We start from the raw sequence: 27,498 nt of genomic DNA, 5'->3' as shown, positions 1-27,498 counted from the left end.
TCATTTCTAAGCGTGGTACAGAAATAATACATCCAGAGAAAAGGTTGCTTCGACTGATTAAAGAAATGTTTCTTTGCTATACGAAACAATTTCAATTAAAAAAACAATTTCTTTGATTTGTGAAAAAATTTCTTTGATTTAAATATTATTTTTTTAAATTAAATAAAATTTATTTGATTTTTAAAGAAATTATGTTCAAATCCAAGAAATGACTTCAAATCATGATTTGAAAAGTTTAATGTTATTCTTCGAATTTGACTTTAAAAATCTTTGACATGCATTGATCGTTGAATGTTTTCAAGATAGCTAAACTTTAGTGCAACTTACTCTTCATCTTTTTCTAATTCTAATAATTAATAAAAGACGAATAAGTTGAACCGAGATTGAAGTTAATGAAAACGGGTATAAGATATTCAAAGACGGATAAATATCTGAAATCATGATTTGAACGTCATTTCTTGGATTTGAACATAATTTCTTTAAATCGAATAAATTTTATTTGATTTTAAAAAATAATGTTTAAATGAAAGAAATTTTTTCTTTAGCCATATAGCAAAGAAATATTTCTTTAAATCGAAGTAATCTTTTCTCTGGGTGTACAATTCAACATGTACGCAAAAAATATGCGTATTAAATTTTTAATAATAATATGATGAAGTAGGTACATGATGGCAAAAAGTTCTACCTGAATGTACAATTTAAACGGGCATGACTCATGTGTTGAGCTTTTAATTGGTGTGAATTCAGCATGTCGAGACTTATTTCTCTAACTCGATCATGCCAGAATTAGAAAGTACAAAGGTCAGCAAAGTATCAGCAAAAATGTAAGGAAATTGCATATGTGATTAAAAATACGGAGATTCGAATCTTTCAGATTTTGGAGAGAGAATCTCAAATTCAGATATCTATTTATTCGTCTTTGAATATTTTATGCTCGTTTTCATTAACTTCAATCTCGGTTCAACTTACTCGTCTGTTTAATTATTAAAATTAGAAAAAGACGAAAAGTAAATTGCACTAAAATTTAGCTGCCTTGAAAACATTCGACGATCAATGCGTGTCGAAGATTTTTAAAACCAAATTCGAAGAATCCAATAACATTAAATTTTTCGAAGATAAGAGGTCAGATATTATAAATTATTCAAGATACTCACGTTGAAAATATACATTCGAGCCGGACATCCTGTGTGGCATCGAGCTCTACATTTGAATAACACGCAAGCCTGAGATACCCGCTTGAAAGCGCGCTTTCTGTGTGCAAAATATGAAGTGCGCTCGCGGAAGATACATCGAGAGTAACTCGCTGCACGCGAGTGAGTTACGATATAATTAGGCGCCGGTATGCAAAACGGGAGATACTCGGTCGTTAGAACATACAGGTGGCATTGATGAATTTATAAGCGCTGTTGAAGGTAACGATTAGACGATGAAACGTTTACAGTAGTTACTATCTCTTAATCTTTATGAGTATGGATTACTATCAAAATAAAGTCAGATAAATGTACACATATCAAGTAAGCAGCAGAAGATAGTAAAAAGTTTCTGGAAAATTTAGAAGTTTTATTTATGTTACAAGAAGAACAAGCTTTAAAAAAATCAGAAATAAAAAAAGTATAAGAAAACTAAACAGATCACAAGTTATTAAAGAGTTGGGAAAAGATACATTAAAACTCTTTCAAAATTTATTTTAAAAACTCACTTGAAGAAAAAAGCCGCTCGTTCGCAAATAAAATCAGATAAATATAAATATACAGTAATAAATGACTACACTGAGAAAAAAGGTTGCTATTTCAAAAAAATTAGTTGATTCAATTAAATACAGCGGTCACAGGCTGTATTTAATTGAATCAAGCAAATATTTATTAATTCAAATAAGTTAATAATTTGTTAAATTAAACAATTAATATGTTTTAAAACAAGATTTTGTTAGCCTAAGTATATAAATATTTGAATTAAATAATCACTACGAACTAAACGCATGTAGTCAAGTTAACAACTTTTTTCTCAGTGTAGTAGAATAGTAGAAAATTTTTCGGAAAAATTAGAAGTTTATTTAAAAGTTACATTAATAATAAAAATTCTAGATAGATCAGAAATAAAAAATAAAAAATTAAATAAATCAGAAGTTATAAAAATAAAGAATTGGAAAAAATAAAATTTCTTTATATTTATCTTTATTACTGTCGCCTATACGAAGACATGAAAATTTACATACGGAAAAAAATATTTGGTTGAATTAACTGAAATTCTGGTGGAAAATGAACGATCTGGAATTCTAATTAAATCATGAAATAAAAGCGCCCACTTTTTCTGGCAGAACAAGTATAGTTCCTTAGATCTACAAGATTTTTGGTTAAAAATGAAATTTCGTTAAATCTCTTTCAAAATTTATTTTGAAAACTCGGGTGCGAAAAGCCTCCCGTTTTTACATTGTAAGAGTAAACAGTTTTGTCTCGGATTAGCAGGTTCTTATTAAGTCATGAAACTCTAGCGTCGCCTAAGATCGATTCGCGCGATATGCGTAATGATAGCGTGCAATTTGAGCCGCGGTACATTTTACGAATTAATTTTAAACGGGACGAAGCGAGAAGATCGGACGAGCAAGAAAATTCCTATTCTCGCGCAAAATAAGACCCTTCGATCATCAGCTCGTCGTCTTAACGACGGGACGTCTCTCTTTTTCCCCGATGCGTACACCGCGGATAACGCCGGGTGGTTTATTCTAATGGCGAACACCTCTCGTAATAATTCTCTCGATGTGTGCGCATCGCGCGCACCAAGCCTGCAGAACGGGACATCAATCCTCGCTCTCGTTACCTTCGATGCTCCGGGCAGAGAATCCCTTGTTATCCGCGGCCGTCTCTCTTTATACCATGCGCATGCCGATGCCGTTGCATAATTACCGGGTCTCGATCAGGCAAGTGCACCGTTGCGTTTTCGCGTCGGTTCCCTCGAAAAAAAAATGCAGGATTCCGATCTTCTCGGTCGCGCGTGTCTCATCTTTTGGTCGATTCTTTTCTCGAAACGTGACTTCTCTTCATGTGATATTCATTCCTTGCGTCTAAATCTTTACTCTCGCATTGTTCGTTGTACGGCAAAAGTGACATGACATTATTAGATATACATTGTACTGATATAAAAGCAATGTAAAAATTATTACATATAGTGATATAAAACGAAAAATCTATTTTTTAGTTTTAAAGATAAAACTACACTTAAAATTTTTATTTTTAGATGTTATAACTCTTTTATTTTTTTAGATTAAATGACCTCTAGATGAGTAATATTATTGTACAATATTGATATTCTCTTTAGAAAATTTAAAACAATTTTAATATAGCCTTCAGACGATCAGTGATTACGTAATATTTCAAATATTGTGTAATAACATTGATCGTTCAGGAGCCACGGTCAGCTCGAAGGCGCTTTAATAAAAAACGATGAATGTAATATGTGAGTATAAAGATTTAAAGTAAAATTTTACTTTTAGGAGAGGAAGCTGTAAAATAGATTTTCCGGTTTTTATATTATTATGATACATATAATGATTTTATGTCAAGTTTTCTATAGTTTAAAATAAGTTTTTATAAGTGTATGAAAATATTATGAAATTTAAAAACTAATACATGCAAGTCTTTATTTTTCACGTGTTTTTCTACAATTCTTTCCTCTCTTTCTCATTACATTACATAATTATATCTGGTTTTAATTTTTTGTTAACAAGTATTTTAGGATTATTAAAGTTGGCTATTTTCCGCGGAATATCTTTATGCGTCAGAAACGGAAGAACGTGAATCTCTGCAAATTTCTCTGTTCCCTTATCTCGAATTTTTCCGTAGTACGCGGAACAAGTGCTAATTACTCCTGTTTTAATAGCGAAGTAACTGCGGTGCATAAAAATTTCTGCAGCGGGGTTATTAAATTCCCGCTTTAACAGTGGAAGCAGACACAAAGCGTAGAAATGCGAAAAATTAGTTATGCCATGCCGTATTGCGGTTATCTTCTGTCTCGCGCGAATGTTTTGCTGCACTGAAATAAAAGCGCCCACTTTTTCTGGCAGAACAAGTATATAACGTTTTATAACACTGCATAGAGTTAATTATATAAAAGTGTAATAATGTACAATATCTTGCTTTTTATCATGTCGAAATGAATTCTGGCGAAATGAAGCCGAAATTCGACATTATTTACGAATCTGTTCTTCTTATTTTCTCAAAAATCTCGAGCAGCCTTTGATATTCATAATTCATAAATTATAATAGTAAATAAAAATGTTAAATACAAGTAAGTGAAAAAGTCCATATTTGGATTCAAAGCGAGTCTTGCTGTCTAGTAATAATTTTGTATAAATTGTACAATTTATTATTTATCGATCTTGAAATACAATCCTAAACTGAGCTGGAATATGTAATATTACAAATTAAATTGACAGTAATTTAATAATATCGCTAATGAATACTGTAAAGAATTATATTTTTCATAAATTATATTCTTGCTAGCGTCACAAATCATCACAGATTACACAAATTACGAGTTATTATCGATCGAACGCCGAGAGCAATCGACTAAAATAAAAACAAAGTATTTAACATTCGTTGGATCCGTTTCTCGAGATTATTCACCGCAGGGGGTTGAAAACGTGCCTGGCTACTTTGCGAGTGCACTTTTACCGTGCTCTGCGACGAATAAAATCATTCGACGCGGTGAAACGATTCAAGAGAGAGCCCACACGGACGTCAACGTCGCTCGTCGACGTTGACGTCCGTGAAGGTACAATAACTCGTGCATCACCCGCGTGCAACGTTAATCCCTTGCCAGTGAGGGGATGAACCTTCTCCCCTCTCCTTGCCCCTCTCCCTCCGGAAGAAAAAAGTCAAATCGACGGCGAACAATAAGCAATCTGTGGCAGGTCCGTGTGGTAATTATGTTGAATCTGGACGTGGATACGATTGCATAGGCCTTCCGCGGATCACATGCGGTACACATTACATACGGTATGCGGTCGTTTACCGAAACGAGTACACAGGGCGTCCCACGCAGAATCCACGCACTTTCCCGCAATCGTGTATCTCCGAAATAGGACCAGGAAAAGTCACGATTTCTTTTAATTTTTACATTAGATACAGTCAAACAATATATGTAGATTTAATAAATTAAATTTTGATTATGTGAATAATTAACAAAGCTTTATTATAATATTAATTATATTATAATGTTAAGTGAAACTTAATGTAATTGATGTACACAATATTAGTTATATTATAATATTAAATGGAACTTAATGTAATTAGTTAATTATATTTATATTACAATATTGAGTTCCATTTACATTATTAACTTTGTTATACTATTAAGTAGAGCTTTATTTGACAGAGAGTCATCAATTTGGATTTTAACTTCAAAGCTTTCTACTTTGTTAGATTAGAAGTGGAGATGTCAATTCTAATCTGATGAAAAGTATTTGACAGAAAATTCAATATTTCTCAGAAACTCTTTGTATATGTCTATTGTGTATGTAGGTATTGTCACATCTGTGATATAAGTCTTTCTCATTGTCTCTTTGCGTTCAACTGTTATCACTCTGACAGAAGAAATAAATCCAGCTAAAGTTTCTTTGACCGAAATTCACAGTATAAATCTTAAGAATGACTTCTTTTAGAAAAAAGTATGCATTTTGTTTACTACATTCTGTTTATTTATAAACAGAAATTTTAAGGAAATGTCAACTGGATTCGCGAATTAGGGTTAAAAGTATTATAACGAATGCGTTTTGCGAATCACCGTGTACAATTCGTCCGCAGAGTAAAGACACTAATTATAAATGCATATGTAACTTTATACGCTTGTAGTGCGCAATATATATTGGATCAGTCAAATATCGAGCGATAACCACCGAGAGGAACGAACGAGAGCGGGTGATCGTTCGCCTTTCCGAGGTGCTAATTCAAAACCAAGACAGAACAACGCGACGCGATTAATATCGATTATTTACGACGCGCTCGTATGGAAGAGCGAAGATTTAATTGTACGCACTCGGCGAATTACCGTATAGACACGTAAACGCAATGTGCGCGCGTTACGTCCATTAGCCGCGCCTCGAAAGCGAACGCGTCGGAGAAATCTGAAGAGCAGCGCAGGCACGCCGCGCCGCAACGTGCGAACGTCCTTTGATCTTCGCCGCGCGCGCGAAATGTGCGCGTTTCCGCATCGTGCATCCCGCCGAGATGCATCCGTGCGCAATTGGATCACGGGATTCACGGGCATTTTAACGTTTTGCACATCGTGTATCTCTTAATCTGTCAGTACTTTGCGGGGACCATCGCGGTACCTCGCGTCGGAAATCCGACAAGGCAGCTTTCGGTGCAGACGAGCAATCTGCACCTGCGATATCGTGCGCTGTAAATGCAAAAAAAATTAGTTCTGTTTGAAAAAGTATTATATATATCGCTCCGCCTTATTTAAAAAATGAAATAATTAAAAAAAAACATGATTTTCGAGTTATTACAAGAACGAGTTAAATAATTATTATCACATTAATTATCATGAACTAACTTAATAAAGAATTGTCAAAATTCTTACTATTGAAAAATGGTGGTGTAAGAAAATTTAAATTTTTACAACTGAAAGAATATTTTTTAAGGGTTATGAAACAACAATGACAAAAATGACATTTAATCATGTTAAAAGCATACATAAAAAGAATGATTTTGATAGATCGCGTACGTGAATTGCATTTCGTTGGACCATTAAAGTAATTATGTAGAAAATTCAAACATAATGAGCAATGCTATAAAAAATTTTGATACTTTAGCAACTAATTTAAGGATTAATAAGAAATAAAATTGAGTGCGAGCGTGGCGTAGCAACAGCGAACGAGACTGCTATGTCAGAGATTCCGGATTTCGATCCCAGGCAGAACAGAAAAAATTTTTTCGAACGCTCGTAGTTCCTCTCGGCAAGCAATGGCAAACCACCGAGAGTATCTTTGCCAAGAGAACTTCTCTAACAAAACTCGTCATTCGGAATCGACGTTAAACAGTAGATTCCATATGACTGTGTACAATCAGCGTGCGCACCGCAATGCATAGAGAGAAGTCATCACGCTCGGTCACGAATTTAGGACTGAGATGATGATGAAGAGATAAAAAGAGCCCATCGTCTAGTAGTTCTTAATAAGTTTTGTAAAATATAATATTAAACAAACGTATTGTTCTTACATTAGGATCTTTTTTACCTCTTGCTATTGTTTTATTCAATTATGCCGAATTATTAACCTTTATTAATTTAAGCATCTTACTTGTAATTATTGCTAGTAGCACAATTCATTGGCCCAACATATCCCCAACGTATATCAATGTTTAATCAATATTTGGCCAATGAATTTTGCTGCTCGGGAATTTAACAAAATTATTTTTAGATCTAGCTAAATTTTTAGATATTTCAATAAAATCATTTTTTTTATGTATTCTTTAATAATCAATAATTTTTCGTCAAGTTAAGTTGGAAAAATAATTTTCCCCTTTTCTGGGAAAACTTAATTTTTTTCATTAAAGCGGATCTTTGCGTTTAAATATTTCTATGTGAATTCACATCTGATTTTGAAGAATATATACAAATTATATGTATATAAATCACACAGAAATATGTAAACACTAAGATTCGCTGTGACCGAATATAGAAATTTCCATATTCACTTAAATTTATTCTCATCGGTCCAAATTCGTACCATATTGTTTAATTTTTTAAGTTGCGTCTTTTGAAGCAAGAGAGTGATATTTGGCTTAAAAAATATTTTCAACCAAATGCAATCTTAACTGAACATTTCTGTTCTCCAATAATCTCTTTATGAAGACATCCAATGGCGGGGCGAACTTAATTAATTCGTTTTATAAGCATTGAATAGAGAAATCACATAGCGAAAAATCATTAACTTTCTCGAGCGTTTGTTACCTCATCGGCAAATGACGAAGCCGGCGGCATGGCATCAAAGTTTTCGTCGTGCACACGCGTGCGTTTATCAACGGCGATACATGAATTTGAAACAAAATTACATGCTTTCAGAGTCATCCACGTACGCGATTAATAACCCGCTCTCGCGACCGCCGTAGATTAACATCATTAAATGGCGTAATAGAGCGTCGTATCTCCGCGACTTTCAAAGTCTCTAATGACGCCCGAAGCGAACTTGCCGGGTAATTGCAAATCGAGCGTTTCTATTCCGCGCGAACCCGCGTCCCGATCGATTTATTTCAAGCCGGTACCGAGAGGTTCCCTCGAGAGAGAAGGAGCGAATGTTCCCATCGGAACTGAAGATAGAATCGCCGCAATGAACTCGCACTCGTCTCATGAGAACATACGAGGAGTACGTACAAGGAATACTATTCATAAGTTGAGCGGAACTTAAGAGCAGCTCATGGCGCCTCTTGGCGTGTAGTCACCTCGTAATTTTCATCGTTGAATTTTTTTTCTGCGAACGCGTATTTACGAATATCGGCATTGCACGTGCTTCTAGCCAGTCTCGACGTTTTACCGAGGCTAGGATATGCGAAGCGAAATTGCGAGGCGCGTCAAAGAAAATGATTTATTGCACGTTAATCTTGTGGTCTTGGAGGTAATAAACCATATAGTTAGTTTTTCTTACATTAATTTCGAATATCATATCGTTATGATTTAATTTCGTTGAAAATTAAATCTTAACGATCTAACATTCATACTATATGATATACTGTAAGATATATATACTGTCTGAAGTATGTAAAATGTATTTTATATTATTTTCGCATTATCTTTAAACATAGTCTAAAGATTTTATATTATTTTTGCGTTATCTTTAGATATGGTCTTTGAGATAATAAGTCATACAGTTTTTCTTACATTAATTTTGAAAATCATATAGTTACGATTTAACTTTCAATGTTTTGGAAATTATCATATATATCATAACGATCTAGTGTTTAAAATTAATGTAAAAAAGACTTTATATGATTTATTACCTTGAGGACTACACATGTTTAAAGACAAAAATAGAAAAATAATATAAAATATGTTTTATATATTATACGTCAGACAGTATAGTATTATAGTTTTATAGTATATCATATAAAATAAAATATAATGAACAGAATAAAAATAAAATAATAATATCTTTTAATAAGAACGTATTTTTACGAGGAATATATCTTGGAAAAATAATTGTCGGGCAATAAGTCTTTATGCGTGATTATCTCTTTATAGCTTTTTTCTTTTTTTTACAACGGTTGTCCTCCTCGTCCCATAAAGAGATTATCAATCTCCCAAGAGTGAAATTCGCATCGAAGCAACAGGCACCTTGTAGCTTTCGTCAAGGGTATATATTTCTTCGTCACGTGATCGCGCACGTACGGATCGCGATGTACTTTGTCGATTCGAGGATGTCGAGAAGCACGTCGCCTCGGACCTCTCACGAATTCGTTATCGAGGCCTCGGTAAGTTGATTTCCATGTCGTTATCTGAGCCTATTAAAGACAGCCGCATTAAAGACAGTCACATGGCCGTTGCACCGTTCAATATGGCGCATAATTTTTCTCAATCTTGATGTTCCACATTCAGCTTTTCCGGGAAATAAGAACATTTTCAAATATTTTTATTTGTGTCATAATGTTTGTGGCTTATGTATATGTAAACGACGTGATCGAATTTTGAAGGAAATAAATTTATGAATGAATCTATTCCTTATTTTTAGAAAGAACAATTTTGCTAAACTATCTAAAAATTTAGCTAGATACGAATCTGAAATAATAATTTCGTTAGATCATTAAATAGTTATGTAGAATGTTGTGTTAATGTCAGTGCTATAAAAATTTTAACATTCTGAATAACCAGCTTGAACGTTCTACATAAGTAATTTTGATGTCCGAAAACGAAATTATTATTAGATCTAAAAATAATTTGTTGGATCAAAATAATTATATAAGAAACTTAAGCACAATGAGCAGTAATTTCGTAAACAAATTTGATATTCTAGCAATCAGCTTCCTACATGATTATTTTGGTGAACCAAACAAAATTATATTCCGATCTAGTTCAATTTTTAAATACTTCAGCAAAACCGTGCTTTCCATACGTCATTAATTAATATAATATTTGAAATCCTAATGACTTTATGTATTGCATCATTAATCGATGAAAAAACTTCCGGTAACGTAACATTATTAAGAACGTAATTGAAGTTGCAATGCGTTCACGCGTTATTAAGTATTAAATTATTAAATATTAACAATGTAGCGGAAGTGAGATTTATAAATAGAAAAAAAGATGGCAATATATTGCTTCTGTTATTATATTCCCACGTTGTGTCCTCGAAAAGAAGTTCGCAGCAAGTAATGCACGTTCTGTGCCACGGCAAAGAGTCTGTGAGCGCGCGATGCATTCGTGCCTCTTGTTCTCGTGTACCGAACAGGTGGTTGCGAACCGAGTTTGAAATACGGTCGACCTGTAACAGCCGGGAAATTGCACGAGATCGACTCTTATTCGACTTCGTTCCACTACTATGTACTCATAAGCAGACCGCTTGAACACAAAAAGAATGATTTTGCTGAAGTATCTAACAATTTAAGTAGATACAGATCTGAAAGTAATTTTAATGGGTCCATCAAAATAATTATATTGGATGCTCGAGCCTACTAGAATGTTAAAACATTCGAAGTACTGCAGTGCATTATACTTGAACGTCCTGTGCACATAATTATTTTGATGATTCAGCATATTTTTTCAGATTTGTATCTATCTAAATTTTTAGATACTTCAACTAAACCGTGCTTGTCGTGAATTCGAACGGAATGATTTTTTTTTTTTCACGAATCATTTATGAATGTAGATGCTGTTAAAGCGCACTACTCAATTTTGTTACATTATACATATAATATTTCGCTCGTAAGACATAGTGCTCACCAAACGTTTTACCTTATTTGCAGACCAGAAAATTACAGCGCTGAAATTACGCGTGTTACTCTCAACCAGCCGTGAAATATTGGCGATAAATTTATTTAAGTCTTCATCAAATTTATCACGAGTTGAGTAGTTTGAGAGATAATACGTTATAAACTTAAAATATATCTCTAACTTTCTTTTTCATTTTGGAATGAAATAAATAAAGCTGTTAGATGGAATCGTAGATTAATAAATTTTACGAACAGCGGAAAAGGAGGAGATGGAGGAAGAGATGTAGGAAATGTTCGAGCAGCTGTATAATAGGATTCCACTAGAGGCACGAATAACGTCGTAGATTTATCCGACTGCGGTCGCTTCCGGTGATCAATAATTTCCTAAGCTTCGGTTAAATGACCCGCGCGACTCGTCTGTTTCTCGCGGCTATTTGTGGCCGTACGCTTGAAACGCGTGTTGCCACAAGCGAGTCATTGACTCTTGTTTCTCTCGGGCAGAACTTGAAACTGACGAGAATTTGACAGTCCGTGCAGAGCACACGATTATGCATCAACGAGCGCGTCCCGATGTTTCCGGCAATTGCGTGCAATTTTCGAAATCCGGCGTTTGTACATAACGCACGCGTCAGGCTCTACCGTGAGTCCTGTTTGCGCGCGAGTCATTATCGCGGTCGTTGTCGCATCTCGAGAAGACCCACACCCCATTACCGGCATTGTGTCTGTATCGACCAGTCATCGTTCGACTGCGCTAAATGCAGCATCGAGTTGCAATGACAGCGACGAAGCTGACGCTCATTCACGCCATTCCACGCACCTCGACAGATGTACGCATTGTCTACAATTGCATATGTCATAGTGCGTCGAGCTCAATGCGATCGATTATATCGAATCTTTCTAGAGCCGAAATTTTAATTCCAACTGTCTACTCTGTCTGTCTATTCAAACTCTGTCTGAACACGTTATTTCAGTAAATGATAAGACGACTTTATCTGGCATACTTTTCTGTCCTCAGTTTTATTATTTACAAATATGTGTATCTATAATATTATATTGTACAGTAAAATCATTTTGTGTTAAAATACCGGTCCTTGTTAAAATTTTGAACATATCCGAGTGTAATTTTATAATTTAACATAACTAATATATAATTATGTTATTTGAATATTTCGTGTTAAAATATTCGATCTAAAATTTCAGTCTCACGCTTGCAGACCCATCGGGTCATCTCTCACTAGTTCTTCTTACATTTGATTATTTAATCGTTGTAATCTATTGTATTGTCAGATTTTATGGAGTAATATCAGACCTTTCGTAATTGTTTCTCTTATTTTGTACTTGACTGATCAATGATAGAACGCATTAAGAATATAACTGGGAGCATGTTGATTTCTGGTCCACTTAGAGTATTCGATTTTTTAATTTTGAGCTAAAGACTTAAAGTACAACCAAGCAATTTGAATAAAGAACATTAACGCTGTAATTACTATGCTTTAACTTATTAGCTTATTAGCCTTTGTTTTTGCTTTAATTGTTGTTAATTTAAGATATAAATGTTAGTTTTAGTGAAGCAATATGCTTTCATAATTTGCTTTCAAATTATGTCAGTGTTACATTTTTTATTAATTTTTTACATAATTTGTGTTACATCCTAACGTATTCATCTTATTAATACAAAAATTTCGATAAACCGTTTGAGACACATGAAATGTATTACATTTAACACAAATTTTCTAACTATATATATATTATTGTCAACAGTACAATATAATACTCTTTTTAACGCTTCCTTTCTTCTATAATATATATATAGATAAAATTCCGTATCACTATCAGTACAGTGAAAAAAAAGAGTCTGATAATAACTACTAAATGTTGAATGAAATAAATTCAATCGAATACTCGATTAATATAGCCAAAGATAATTTTATTCTTCTAAATACTTAGTAATTATTTATCAAATTATTAACTATATCATTATGTTTGGTATAAATACTTACTAAATATTTAGAAAAATAAGATTATTTTTTGTTACATTAACATTTAAAATTATTTCACTCAACATTTGATAATTACCAGAGATTCTTTTTTTAATGTATTATAAACTTCGAAGATGAAAATTCGGAAAAACATGAGCTGTATCAAGTAGCGAAACAGGAACGCGTGTTCAAATATCATTAGAGAGCAAACGAATTCCTTCGCATGCACACAATACTTTTAGTATCGATTGAAAACCACCGTCCATCGGACCTTTCCACGACGAAGCTTGTTGTCGAACCGATCGGAATTAAATTAATTTCGTTTGAAGAACTTGAAATTTTCGAGTTTCCTGTTACGGGATTCCTAGTGGCGCGCGTCAAACGAATCTCGGGAGGGCAGTGGCCACTCGGAAATTCCATCTAACGCGGCCAACGAATCGTGTCGGGTTGCACCGACATCCGCCGTGCACCAACCGATTGCAATGACTGCATGTTTAATGCTGTGACGCATATCCGCGATGCTCTCCCAGTTCGCTATCAATTCAGATCCCGATTCTCGTCATTCTCCCTCCTGCGCTTTGTCGGCATCGATTGCGGTCCTCCTTGTCGCAGAATGCGACATTCTATTGTACGAGCAAACGATCGAAGGCTCATTCGGCATGCGGCTGTCGAGATCGCGTTGCGTACGACAACGCTGACGGAATACGCATTGCACGCGCCCGTCGAACACGTGTATTCTCTGCGGAAGTCTCCCTCCTAGGTTTTTTTACATCTTGCTAATTTTAATACGACGCGATGGAGAAACAAAGATTTCCTTAATTCTTTGTCTGCAATCTGGATCTTTTTTGGCACAAGTGAAATTCACTCTCAAATTTCTTCCTCACTTTTACCCAAATTTCCATTTTTATTAAATAAAAGTTTTGACATTTGAATTACAAATTATTTAGTAACGTAATAGAGATGTCAAAAATTATTCCCAAATTTTCCCATATTTTTTGAAAGCTAGAACAGTAAAAAAAACTTGGACTGGACAAGAAGAATCCAAATTGCAGACGGAAGAGAGAGGTTAAACTTATACTGTGTTATAACTTATACCGTGTTCCTAATAATTTGTACTTATATTGTTAAAATGAAGGTGCAATTTTCAGTCCGTAAACTTGATATCTGTTTCGCTTCGTGCGTTAATGTGGTGAACATACACGCAGAAACTTCCGCACCGCAGTACTCAAACTCAACGCAATGAAGAGTGGCGATTTAAACTTGAGGGACAAGAAGCGACGAGTCGCACTGACGAGAAGTAGCAAGTTGCAACGCCGGCGAAGATCGTCCAAATAAACTCGCACGCTCGCGTCACTCTCGGAGAGGAGCGGGAGTTCTAAATTACTCGGTGCCAAGACTGGCGAGTGCGTAAACGAGTTTAGAGACCTCCGTGCGTTATCAACGGGTCAAGAGCATCAATTTATTGAGCGATGCGTTTACGTAGCGCTGCGTTAACGCGTTGCTCGCTCGCTCGTGGATAGCAGGCGTTAACGGCTTTACTTAGACGTGGAATCACGAACAGCAGGCGCGAGTCGGCAGGCCAAGGCACTTCGCCTTTCTTTCGACGACGGCTGAAACGCGAGCAGATCCTCCTCTCGCGTCGGACTAATCGCATCGGCGACGACAAGACTCCCATCAACTGGCGGATATTGACGGAGGCCGCCGTCGCGCCGGTTCTCACTTTTTGCCGCTGTTATTTATAGCGGATTTACATAGCCTCCTCAAACTCGTCACGAACTTTTACCGCAAAGCCTGTAATTTACAGCGCGCGCGATCGACGCGGGGAGAGGCCCGTTTTAACTTTAATACTCTCTCACGTTCTTGTCCTGACGTTTTCAATGGCGTCCCGATCGAATGAGGCGAATGGTAGTAACATGAGAGTAATTTTCATTTAATTCGGAAATTATTATTAATGGTCTTGTAAATTAAGTGCCGCTTTCCATGACATTTTTCTCTTTGCATTTCTAATAACGTCGTTATACTTTAGATTTATTTAACGATTTTATCAAATTAAGTTAATGATGCTGACATAGTGCTAGAATATCAGAGTTAATTTCTTCATCTGAAATTAATTAAAATTAGAGGCAATAATTTAAAGCGTAATGGAATATTGTAGAATCATGATTATATTCGAGAATCTTCGGGAAGGTAGAAACAAGCATGCCTAGACATGTGTATGTAATATGTGTAGTTTAAAGCTCCTGTTTACTCATCATCACTATCTCAGATTACGACATCCGAAGCAAGAAGATACGTAATAAAAATTGTTACAAAATATTCAAAGTATTCAAATAGAAATATTTATCAATAAAACAACATTTGCTATCGATCAAATAGATTTACAAAATTTACGGTTTTTCTTTTATTTTGGGAAGGAATTAAAATCATATTTATTGTTATATATAATTAATTTGACACTTGTCATGGACGTAAACATAACTTATTTCGTTTTTTATTATACATAATTGATTTCTAGATTATTTATTAGTTAATAAAATAAAAATAGAATTTTTTGTATACTTTACAAATAGATTGTAAGTATTTATTGAAATATATTTTTGTCTTATATGTTTTATGTAATTTATAAGAATTTTTATTGCGTATTTTCTCATTTCTAGCAATCTGAGATACAGTATAGTGATGAATAAACAGAAATCTTAAGGATGTATGTACCACACCTCAAAGCATTATGAAAAAAAACATTTCATAGATGATTCTATTACGCCTGACTATCCTTGTAAAATTTGAGCATAATTACCTTATTAGTTTAAAAGTTATTTAATTTTTATGTTTGTTGTGATTCTTTTGTATAATCGCGTTTTGTAGAATTTATTTGCAAATTTGATAAGATCCTAACATTACAAATTAAATCAACTTTTTCATATATATTAATAAAACTCTAATAAATATTTGTACAAAAATTCATTTAGAAAAGTTCTACTTACTCGTTTAATGCTGTAAAATATGGTCATTTCTTTGCATAAAGCCATTATAAGCTAAATTATTTATTGTTTTGTTTTTTTTTGTAGTTAGTTTCAGAATTTACGACAAAATTTGTTGGCTAATGTTAGCTGATATTGGCTTTTTTATTTAATTTTTTGACTGATACTTTTAGCTGATATTGTACAGCCAAAACATTTTTCTTAAGAAGCAAGCATCGCTCACCAAAATCAGGTAGTCGCTGATACCATTTCTTGCCGTGCCTATTTATATATCTTATAAAACAAAATATGCCTACATCCTTCTACAAACAGCAAGTTTGTCCCGAATATTTTCCGTTACATCTTAAATCCCACAATATAAGCTTTAATATATTTGACAAGCAAAGCATTTATATTTATTAAAAAAAAAAAAAATGTAAGCATACTAATGTAGAATTTACATAAACCACATATAAATTTATTTGATAGTATCACATTTTTTAATACGTGAAATTTCTTAAGATATTTCCAAAGCAAAGTGTTTAAAATTTAAAATTTCATTACTCTATCTGTGAAAGTTATTCTTAAAGCTATTCCATTTATTAAACTCTTGATCGGGCCATCTTGACAATTGCTGTTGCATTCTGTAAACATAATCACAGTCGCAGACCGACAAGATCTAATTAGCATAGAATGTCATTTAACAGAGTAATCGCGGCGAGTCGACCGTGTTGCGTAATCGCGTCGTGCACGTGCACCGGCGACATTGCGTCATTTGCGTTCGAGCGTGCCGCGATAACGCGTATTCTCTCACCTAGTCCTAGGTGACAGTGGTGACAAGTGTAAATCGTAACGTGTAAACCTCCGTGCACGTTTACAAATTTCCTTCCTCCCCACGGCGATGCAGTCGGTCGGAGCATAAAGCGGCTATTGTGCTGCATCGCCAGGCGGTTCGGGGACGCCAGCGTCGTAAGATAATTTCGAAAAAAATGGGTTACACGCTCTTATCCGCCCGACGAGTTTTACGAGCCTGTCAGGCGACGACGATGTCGCCGACTTCGCTGCCACGCCAGAGTCGGACAACCTGACACGTATAAAGTTGCTGGGAAAGTCGTGAATAGTGATAAGTACTCAAAGTTAGTTCGAAAGAAAAAGATCACGCGATACGAAGTCTCTTGATACGTAGCTCGCATTTTGCAAAGCTTGTCGCAGATGGAATTCTCGTTATTGATAAGGCTTTCTGCTATTTTTGCTACACCATTTTACGCGTTCGAATGCACGAAGTGTGTATAAACTACGTCGGTAGAACGCAATGCCGGAAAAAATCAAGTGAGTTGAATGCATTTAGATATCGCTCGGTGGAATCGAAAATCATTCATGGATTATTATTTATAGTCTGTTTTTATTTTAAAACCATCTTAAGTAATGTTTTAAGATGCTAACGGTTCTCTTCATGACATTTTAAGATTGTATTTAAGACGGTCTTAAATATAAGATCCGATTTTGAATATCGGCCAGGATCAACCGTGACAGGAGATGTGTTTCAAAATTCATTGCAAATGCTGAAAATCTATAATGCACGTTACATAAATAGTATAGATAGCGCTGGTAGTGAATTTTGAAACATAGCCAGGAGGATTATTGTGTCACGTCTCGATAGAAATTGCAATATAATTTCTCGGATCCGTGGTTGTATCGATCGCGTGTCACAGCCGTCATACAAGAAATTAATATAAAAGAACTAGCCTTTAAAGATTGTCTCTATATTAGAATATGTAATAGGTCTTTTACAATAAGCCATTAGTCATAAATGAAAAGTCAGAAGCTAAAAATTGGCGACTGTGATTGGTCAATTTTTAGCTTCTGATTTCTGATTCATGATTAACTTATTGTAGAAGGAAAATAAGGAAAGACGGAAACTATCTTTTACTTTAACAAGTAATTTATTTGAAACTTATTTGATGCTTGCAGCGTCAGCCATATTTTCGATGACATCGTAAATCAATTTGACGACTCTTAAATGCGTTCGTTAAATTTAATTCGCATTCGTATGGTTTCATAAGCATAATCGGTTACGTTTCGTGTATCTTAAGTGGACACGTCAGTGCCGTAATACAGGCCATCGAAGAAATATACGGTATCGAACGTGTCATGATTTCTGTTTTTGATGTTTCGCATTGATTTCCTGTATTGAAACAGACACGGATTACGTTATTTTTTTTTTAAATAACATTGACCGGTATTCATAATCCATTTTTACTTCAAGATCGTCTTGAATAATATCTTAAGATGCAACTTTAATTAATATAGCTCTGTGATTGGTTTATGACATCTTAAGATCGTACTTAAAGATAAGAACAAACTATGAATATCAGCTATCGTATATTTTAATTTATATTTATATCTTACGAATTACTCCATTCATCTTATATACTTTAGATTACTGTCGATATTTATTCGTTCTCATACTATAAAATTGAACCAAGATTGACGTGAAATATTTACCACGACAGAGACATGTTTTTATTAGCTTTTACTACGTTCCATTAATTCCATTTATAGCTCATCCGGTGAGGAATATCTTCGCACGCGTGTTCCGAACAGATGCAGTTGTTATCGCTATTTTAGCAGTTGCAAAATCACAACTCATTACTATGTTCCTCATCGAATCACATACTACGACGTGCCTATAATATCGTTCCGCACGTGACATACCGTAACTTGAATAGAAAAACCAGCGATTTCCGGCATTATATTCACGAGTCTATTTCAAGTTGAGGGTAATAACGCAAGGATGACGCGTTAAAATGACATTTCTGTGGTAATATTCAGAGGAAGACGTGCGAAATTTCGTATAGTTTCGCATTGTATCAATAACTTACATAAAAGCATATTTTATCGGTCGTTTTGTAATTCTTTGTAAATCTACGATGTGCACTGTTAAATCTATACTGTCAATTTTATCTAATTTTATCTAATTTAAATCAGTATTGTTCTTCAATAATGTCAAATTTAATCATTATTTTAGTATAAAATAACGATGTATTAAGTAAAAGCAATGGTGATTTAAATTAGGTTAAATTCGACACTATGAATTTAACAGTGAGTACTAAGAAAAACATTGTTCCTCTTTAGTTTATTTAATTTTTTCGATGAAGAATGTATTTAAGTCACGTTATTTGATTTAAATACATTATACATTCTCCAACAAAAGAAATAAAGGTAATTAAATTAATTTATTCAAATAAAACAATTTTTTTCTCAGTATACACACGGAAAATTTTACTAAAGTATCTAAAAATTTAGATAGATACTGAAAGTAAATTTGTTGTTTCATCCAAATAAATACATAAAAAACTTAAGCATGATGAATAATACTATAAAAAATTATTTGTATATTAATCAACTTGAACTACATAATTAGTTTATTTTAACAAAATTATTTTTAAATTTATATTTAGCTAAATTTTTAAATATTTCAGTAAAATTGTTTTTTCCATCAAACTTTTAAATCTTATATCAGGATATTGGCACACATGGGATCTGAGGGATCTATTGTATATAAAAAAATAATAAAAAAAATAACAATGCAGGGGAATTTATTTCGCTTTAAACGCGTTACCCGCGAAAACGAGGTGCTTTGTATGTAACCGATGTGAATTAAAAGCGCGCGAAGACCTAACTCGTCACATCGCGGGATGAACTTTACCACGTTAGTTACACTCGTCACTGTCGGTCAACGTGTTAAATTAATCACGGCGGCGAATACTCGGTTCTCGCTAGAGGAAGCTTTATCCGTTCTGAGAATTGGCAGGAATTAATTTGCGAGAGACTCGCCGCCGCGGTGCGGAAATGGCTTTGTCTCACTTCAAACGCCTAATTGATGGTTCTGTTTCGACGCTACTCCCTATAATAACAGTGCCGGATTACATGTGTGCAACATATCGCTGCAATCTCTGGGATATAGCGACGTCGCTCGTGGGGGATACAGCGCTTGATACCTTGTCGATAACACGCGTCACGGTGCGAGGGAACATTTCCGTTGTTTGAAACTGACAAAAACAGCCCCAGAACGCGCGAGAGAGTATCGCCTCTGATAACAAATATATATCACGAAATTTAGTTGATTCGATAAATTGTACAGTTATTGAACTTTTTTTGTGGGTCTAAAACATTTTTCGAAATAAAAATTAAATTTAAAACTTAAATTGTTTAATTAAACTTTTGCAATTATTACGAAAATGTTCTCGTCTATGTAATCTATAAGAAAGTGGCGTGTTATTAAAATAGTAACACAGTTTATTCTTTCATTCTATTATATAATTAAAATTTATTCTTTCATTCTATAATTCTATATTATGCGTAAATAACTATTGAATCATTCGCTGGGAGAAAATTGAAATAAGTGACCGCGAGGTCAATGGCCGAGAAATAATACGACTTACAAGGGCAATGCCGCACTACTCATTAAAAGTTGATTATTTTAACAATTTCCCAGCACGCCGTAATGATCATTAATCTCATATATGCTTTACTAATGTGGAGGATGATCGTCATAAATCTCGGTAGCAATAGGGATTCATCGCGGAATCCCACGATGCTCAATCTCGGACTCACAATTATGGACTAACGTTTGTCAACGAATGTTATTAAGCATTCGTTAGCGGCGTACTTTATAACGTGGGGTGTGGTCCCGTTATTAATCACATTGTTTCGACCAGTTGTTAAACAGTTGTTGGACAGCTTAATGGATCGAACCCGGTCATCGGTCAACGGTGCGTGTGACGAGAACAGAGCGCAACAACTTGCGCTGCGATTATTTTTAATCTGCACTTATTAGATTAAAAATAATTCGATCCAATAATTGTGAATATTATGGTCTTTTAGATTTTATCGGATAACTCTAATTAAAACTTTTCTTTTTCGAAAGTTATTCGGGACAACTTTTTGAAATCAACATTTATAATTTTATTTATATTTCATATTTTTTAATTTTTCTATTAAATAATTAATTCTCTAAAGATACGATGGATTTTCAGCATAGAGTTCTTACTTTTGACAACTTTGAAGATTTAAAAAAGTTCGGATTTTCGAAATTAACTTGATGCTTCGAAATTAACATCGAAAATTCGAATTCTTTCGAAGCTTCAAAGTTATCAAAAGTAACAGTCCTAATTCTAAAAAGTGAGATCGAATTCTATGTTGTGTATTGTGTAAATTTTTCATTTAATCAATGTAAACAGATGAAAAAAGTAAATAATAACGTGAAACTTTATTTTCTATTTTATATAAAATAATTATTAATATTTATAAAAAAAGAATATAATAAAGTTTACTAACTTTAAATTTACTGACTTTAAATAATTGCCGTAGTAAAATAAAAAATATTTTGACTAACGAAGCCGAAGAATCACTCTGCAGACATCGACCCTATCATTAAAGTGTTAATAAATTTTGAACTTGTTTACTTCGTCCTCTTCACGGCTTCAGATAACTGTGACTTTATCTTCCCTCTCATTACAAATCTATACATATATCCACGCTTTCGCAAAAAGGAAACGTTACTCACAGTCCTCGTTCTTCACGGTTGATTAAAACAGCGATTGAGACGTGAACCTTATGGATCGCATGGCCGTCGACCGAAATGTTTTCGATTTATCAACCACGTAATTGCCGCAGAAAAGAATTGCCTCCTGAGAGAGCAGCCGCGAGCGACGCATTTGGGACCCATCGCAGGGATTGCACGCCGACGGACATATCAGATAAGAAGATACGTTGCACGCGTGCAGTCCTCATGGATGCTGGGAGTCGCGAGAACGCGAACGGTGTTCCCGTTTATTTTTCAGTGGACTTCGAGATACATCTCGGCCACTGTTACCACCGGTAACTCATTTCGTTTTATCTCTTACGTTCTCCGTCTCTTTCTCTCTCTCTCTCTCTCTCTCTCCTCTCTTATTTTTCTCTGCTCCTTTCTTACCGAGACCTATAATTATTCCTTCGAACTGCAACGTGGGCGAATACGCGAAACGCGCAAACAGACCCGCCGCGTGTTCGCGAGATCGTTGGTATTCCGAGGCTCTCCGTTGAAGCGATCTTGACCCTTCTTCGTAATTTATCGTGCTGTAACGTGCGTTACAACAGCCACGGCGAGAGCACTCCGGAGCCAGTATTTGCGCCACGCGTTTAACGCTAAATGAGACTATCTGATTCTGGTGGCATATTGACGTTGAACGCGATCTTTGTATTAGGCGACACTTGGTATCAGACCACCGCACTTAGCCGCTAAATGTGTGGTCCGGACACGTGTGACGTGAATACTGCCATTACGAATTATATATCGATAATAGCATTCACGTATCGAGGATCTTTAACGTCTCCAAAAAAATTTAATTCTAATAAGTGAAAAATCGATCGAGAAATGATCAACACAAATAAATGAAGAAGGCAATATTCGATCAAATGGATCTTGATGCTTACATAATAATATTTTTACGAGAATCTTTCAATTTCCAATTCAAGAAATTTAGTTCTTTCATTTTACCGATAAACTCTGATCAGTACGTTCATTTTCAAAGATTTTACGCTTACTGAAAAATTTGTAATTTAAAAGGAGCAAGTTATAATATTGCAACATCATAATATACATACTTGATGAAGAAATTATAACTACATAATGTAAATTAATCAGTCTTCGAATGTGGAGAGCTCATAAATAAATACAAACAGCGTTTATATATAAATAGACTTTATGCATGAGATTTCGTAATAATCGTGATCTCTATGTATGAAAAGTAATTTGTTTTGCAAAAACAGATTCTCTAATGTACAAGCAATTAGGGCATATCGGATATAAGTGTGTGTTCTGCGTGAGCCATTATTATTTATTTACGCACAGCGAACGTGTTGCGTGGCTTTATAGCAATCGGAGAACAATTTTAATAGAATCTTGCATGAACGGAATACACGAAGAATGTTCTATGAAGGAAAAAAAAATTCCGTCTTGAACGTCTCGTAAAAATTACGAAGAACACGTATCGCGTTTCTGCTCGCCGTTCAATGCCGGCTGTCTATATATTCGTCGTTTTTCGAAATTTATGACGACCGACCGGCTGTTTCTCTTTCGTTTAATAAAATCTCACGCTAGAACGAAGCGCGTGGCATTGAGAAAGAAATGGAGAGAAAGAGGAATATAGAGAAAAAGCCACGGCTTCGTTGCAATTATACAAGATCAAAAGATCTCGCGAACTCTGAAAGCGCTACGGTATTCCATGAAAAAGCGCATAAAAACCCATTTACATTGGGAAATGGAAAATTCACCATAATCTCCCGTAAGTTTTTGCGTTATTATCGCGATTATAATTTCACAGATTTACCCGGACATATTGGATTAATACATTCATCCAAACTGTTATTGTTCCGCGAATCCGTATTAAGCATGGCTCGCGGGAGGTTATATGCATCTGCGATCATAAATAATTCCGCGAGATTGAAAAACACGTATACGCGCACACAAATATTGATTTTTCTTATTGATTTATTTTTATTTTGCTTATCCAATTCAAATCTTGGAGAAGAAATAACAATTATTTCTTTATTAAATATTTCAAAATTTCGTATATAGAAAAAACAGTTTTGTTTAAGTATGAAATTTAAGTCTGAAATTTAATTATAGATATACAGATCGAAAAATAATTTTGTCAGACCATAAAAATATTATTATTGGTTGAGCGTATACGTAATTTTAATTTTAGGTACTTTTTTAAGAAATTTAACAAAATTGTTTTTGTGTATATTTAAAAATCTCAAAATTTGAGATTTCTTGAATTAAAAATTTTCAAGGGTGTACATTTTTTATATTTTTTCATATCTCTCTCTCTCTCTCTCTACCTGCTTATGTAACTTCAGCGAACTGTTTTAGATTATTTGATAAGATTCTAATGATTTAAAGATTTCATTACAAGACTAAACGATACTCGGCCGTTCGACAACTGGTGGATTTAAACGCAATCTTCCTTCTACGCGACATAATAACCAGAATGAAATCCATCGAAGATTTATCGGCAATTCGATACGTACGATCAGACGTGTGTATCTTCTTGCCACCCGGCAAGATCGCGTCGACTACTTAGCAGTAAATATCGCCGAGCGCTTACGCATTGCCGTAAAGTGCAGTGGAAGGAAATCCGTGGAAATACATAATGTGTCGGTTACGGAGAAACACTTCAATCAAAATCTAATTAATTCAATAATCAATAAACAATTCAATTCTCTAATTTCACCGTTATTCTTCGAACTCTGAGATTTAGTAAAATTAAATAATCATGAGAAAAAAAGCAGAAAATATTATATGCCTTGAAAATACAAAAAAGATAGTTTTATTATTGTATATTATAAATATCTAAAAATTGAACTATGTAGATATACAGATTTGAAAATAATTCTGTCGGACCATCAAAATAATTATGTAAAAAAAAAACTGATTGCTGGAATGTCAAAACTTTTTGTACGTTGTAACGTTGCTCATTACAAGTACTTGAGTTTTCTCAAATTCAAGTAGATCTGTTAATTAAGTTTTTAGATTTTCATCAAAATTTATATCTGTAATATCTGTAAATATTAAAAATAGAATTGCCTAAAAAATATCGAACAAAAGTTTTAAGTACGTTTTCTAGCACAACACGTAAAGTATCTTTTACTACTCGCTCGGCAAGCACAGCGAAGCAAATCGTGCGTCACTTTGAGGCTCTAACTTTAGTGCGTTGCGATTCTAGCGATCGTTTTCGTGCATTAGCGTTACACGAGGAACATCACGCGTCTCCTATCACTTACGCATGTGCGCGTGCACGCGCAATTGCACAAACAAGCCGAACGGCGCTCACGGCTTGTAGGTACTTGCATGGTAGTCGTACATAGCATTCCCGGTCGTTGTACCTGGATCGCAAGATATCGAGCAAGCGCGCCAGGCTATCGCTTAGGATTTATTGCATATCTCTTTGTCTTTTTAAGGTCTTTACACACATATGTACACATGTGCGATTGATACATACCTTTACACAGTACATATTTCTAATACCACGATTAAATCTTTTTCGAGTGTTATCGGACATTGCTTATTACTGGCGATAAATGGATTCTTATATATAATTAGTAGTTACCATCAGTATTTAAAATTCTTGTTTATATCGTCTGCAATATCGATTATGTGTGCGCCCCTTTACATCAAGATTTGCATCGTGTGTTGCACTTAGTTAGTGCAACGTCGATGTTGCATCGATGGATGCAGGCGACCGTGACGACTAGCAATTTCGCGCCTTTCAGGGAGAACAATCACAATTCCTCACTTTCTGTAGAATGAAATTGCAAACATTCTCCCTATTATTCTTGAAGACATTATATTAATTGTTGCACGAAACATTTAATATTCATAAGATTGGCTTTAATGTTATAAGAACTGAATATATAAACACATTTGGAAAATTTGTGTTAAATCTGACACTTTTCACATGTTTTAAATAATCCACTCTAATTTTTGTATTAATTTAACTTAAAATGAATATATTAAAAAATAACATAGGTATATATTGATAAAAAAATTGACACGAAAAATCACAACAAATTGTGTCAAAATGATTTTTCGTGTTAAGGAAGCATACTTTTTAATAAAATTAACATTTATGTTAAATTAACATATTTATTTTATTTATTTGAAAATTACATGATTTTTATATTATTTTTTCACTTATTAATAAATTCTGTTATCTTAAGAAACATTGAATATCTTTTTAACACAAAATATTCATAATTATATTAATATTAGGATATGTTAAAAATTCAATTTAAAACTTTTATCAGATTTGGTTTTAATACAAATATGTGTTTAACGAATATAATGTTTTTACGATTTTTGTGATTTTTTTATACTTCTTTATGTGTATGAAGTACATTAATTCTTTTTTCTTGACACTGCAACTTTCGCGAATTCTCGGATATAATTGCAGATTAGTTAATCTTCTAAACTATTTGCTTGTCCTGCGCAATAATTTCTTCAGCAATCAGGAGTTTCACCGATATTTCGAGCCTCGTTATCTCGCGTTTAATCAGTCCGATTACGCACAAATGTGCGATACGCGTAGTTATCACGCTGCTCGCGCCTCCTGACGTATTATCCCACGTCGGCGTCTTCGTACGTGACATCGTACTCGACGGTGCGTGTAGATCCGGAGTCCACAAAGACGAGAGAGGTGGAAATTTATGGTCATCAAACGATGTTCGCCACACCGGCCGCAACTACAGGCCGAGCTTGTCGATCTTCCTCAACAAAGTGTATGCGTAATCACCGTTTAAACGTTACGCGCGAGCGCGCGTGTTTGACTTTTCAACCCGGCGCGTATTCAGCACAATTACATCGAATCCTGCGGTTAACAGTGACTCGATCCTTCCGGACCAGTGCAGATGTCTCTTGCCGGGTGATTTTCTGATAGCCAATGCCTTTCCGACGCAATTCCTACTCCTCCGATCAATCAGTTCCTTACATTCCACGAGCTTCTCCCAAGTTTAATGCTGCTAATTTTATACCTGATGTATATACTCTTCGCACGTATCTGAAATTTGAATTTTATTGGACTGCACACATAAAAATATCATTCCGTTGTTTAGAAAAGTGATTATTTAATTTACTTTTTTCCTTTTAAGATTATCGTTAATAAAGAATTAATTTTAAAATATATAATACTTATTACAAATTTTAGAAAAACTCATTATTATGTATTCATAACAAGAATTTATTTTCTTTTGAAGAAAATTATAATAATAATTTTGATTGAACTATTAAACTCACTAATATTCAGATATTTTAAATAAATTTGATGTCTATGATAGATTTGCGGAACTTTTGAAATACTTAAAACAAATAATTATTACTTGAATATGTGTTTTTCTGAGTATGTCAGAGTTATGTAGAATATTCAAGCAAAATCCCGAAACACAAGTTCAAATCGTAAGAGATCAACCAATATAATTATTTAATTATTAGGTGTTGGAATTAATTCGTAGCGTTTTACAAGTGATGGGAAGTACTTTCATTAATGTATTTTTTAATGCTCATGTGAAATAAATAACATTCTTTCATTAAAAACGCTACGAATTAATTCCAACACCTAATATTATTTTGATGGTTTAATAAGATTATTTATATATATATATATATATATATATTAAGATTATTTTCTGATCTAACTAAATTTTTAGATACTTTAGCAAAACTGTTCTTTATATAGATATCAACTAATTTTATTATCAATTATTTCAACAAATTTGTACAGTAAACGTTTTTAATAAATATTCCTTTATAATAAAAAAGAAATTAAACCTCATATTTCTATTTTTTCGTTTTGTATTTGCGTTTTGTTCACTGAAAGAATCGCCAACGTGTATTGACTCGTTTCGAGTTGCAATAAAAGCCGTAACAATAAAAGCCATACGAGCGACCTCCCCATTTCTGGTTATTTCCATAACGAGAAATCGCGTTTCTCCGATGTTGACATCACGTAACGTTCGCACGCGTTTACGTCGAGAGAACGACCGTCCCGCGGACAGATTTAATTATTTCATCGGCAGGAAACAATTAACCGCGACCGGAAG

General features: G+C 34.2%; 1 protein-coding gene across 5 annotated transcripts in view; it reads left to right on the top strand.

Annotated features, from left to right (window-relative positions):
* Positions 1-27,498, top strand: part of LOC105151929 (thrombospondin type-1 domain-containing protein 4) — a 93,563-nt gene that overhangs the window by 25,470 nt on the left and 40,595 nt on the right. The gene's annotated exons all lie outside the window — the stretch shown is intronic.

The sequence above is a fragment of the Acromyrmex echinatior genome, chromosome 4, assembly GCF_024713525.1.
Source record: "Acromyrmex echinatior isolate Ae372 chromosome 4, ASM2471352v2, whole genome shotgun sequence".
Lineage (NCBI taxonomy): Eukaryota > Metazoa > Arthropoda > Insecta > Hymenoptera > Formicidae > Acromyrmex > Acromyrmex echinatior.
Note: the sequence above shows the minus strand (reverse complement) of the source record. Positions and strands in the feature narration are given on the sequence as shown.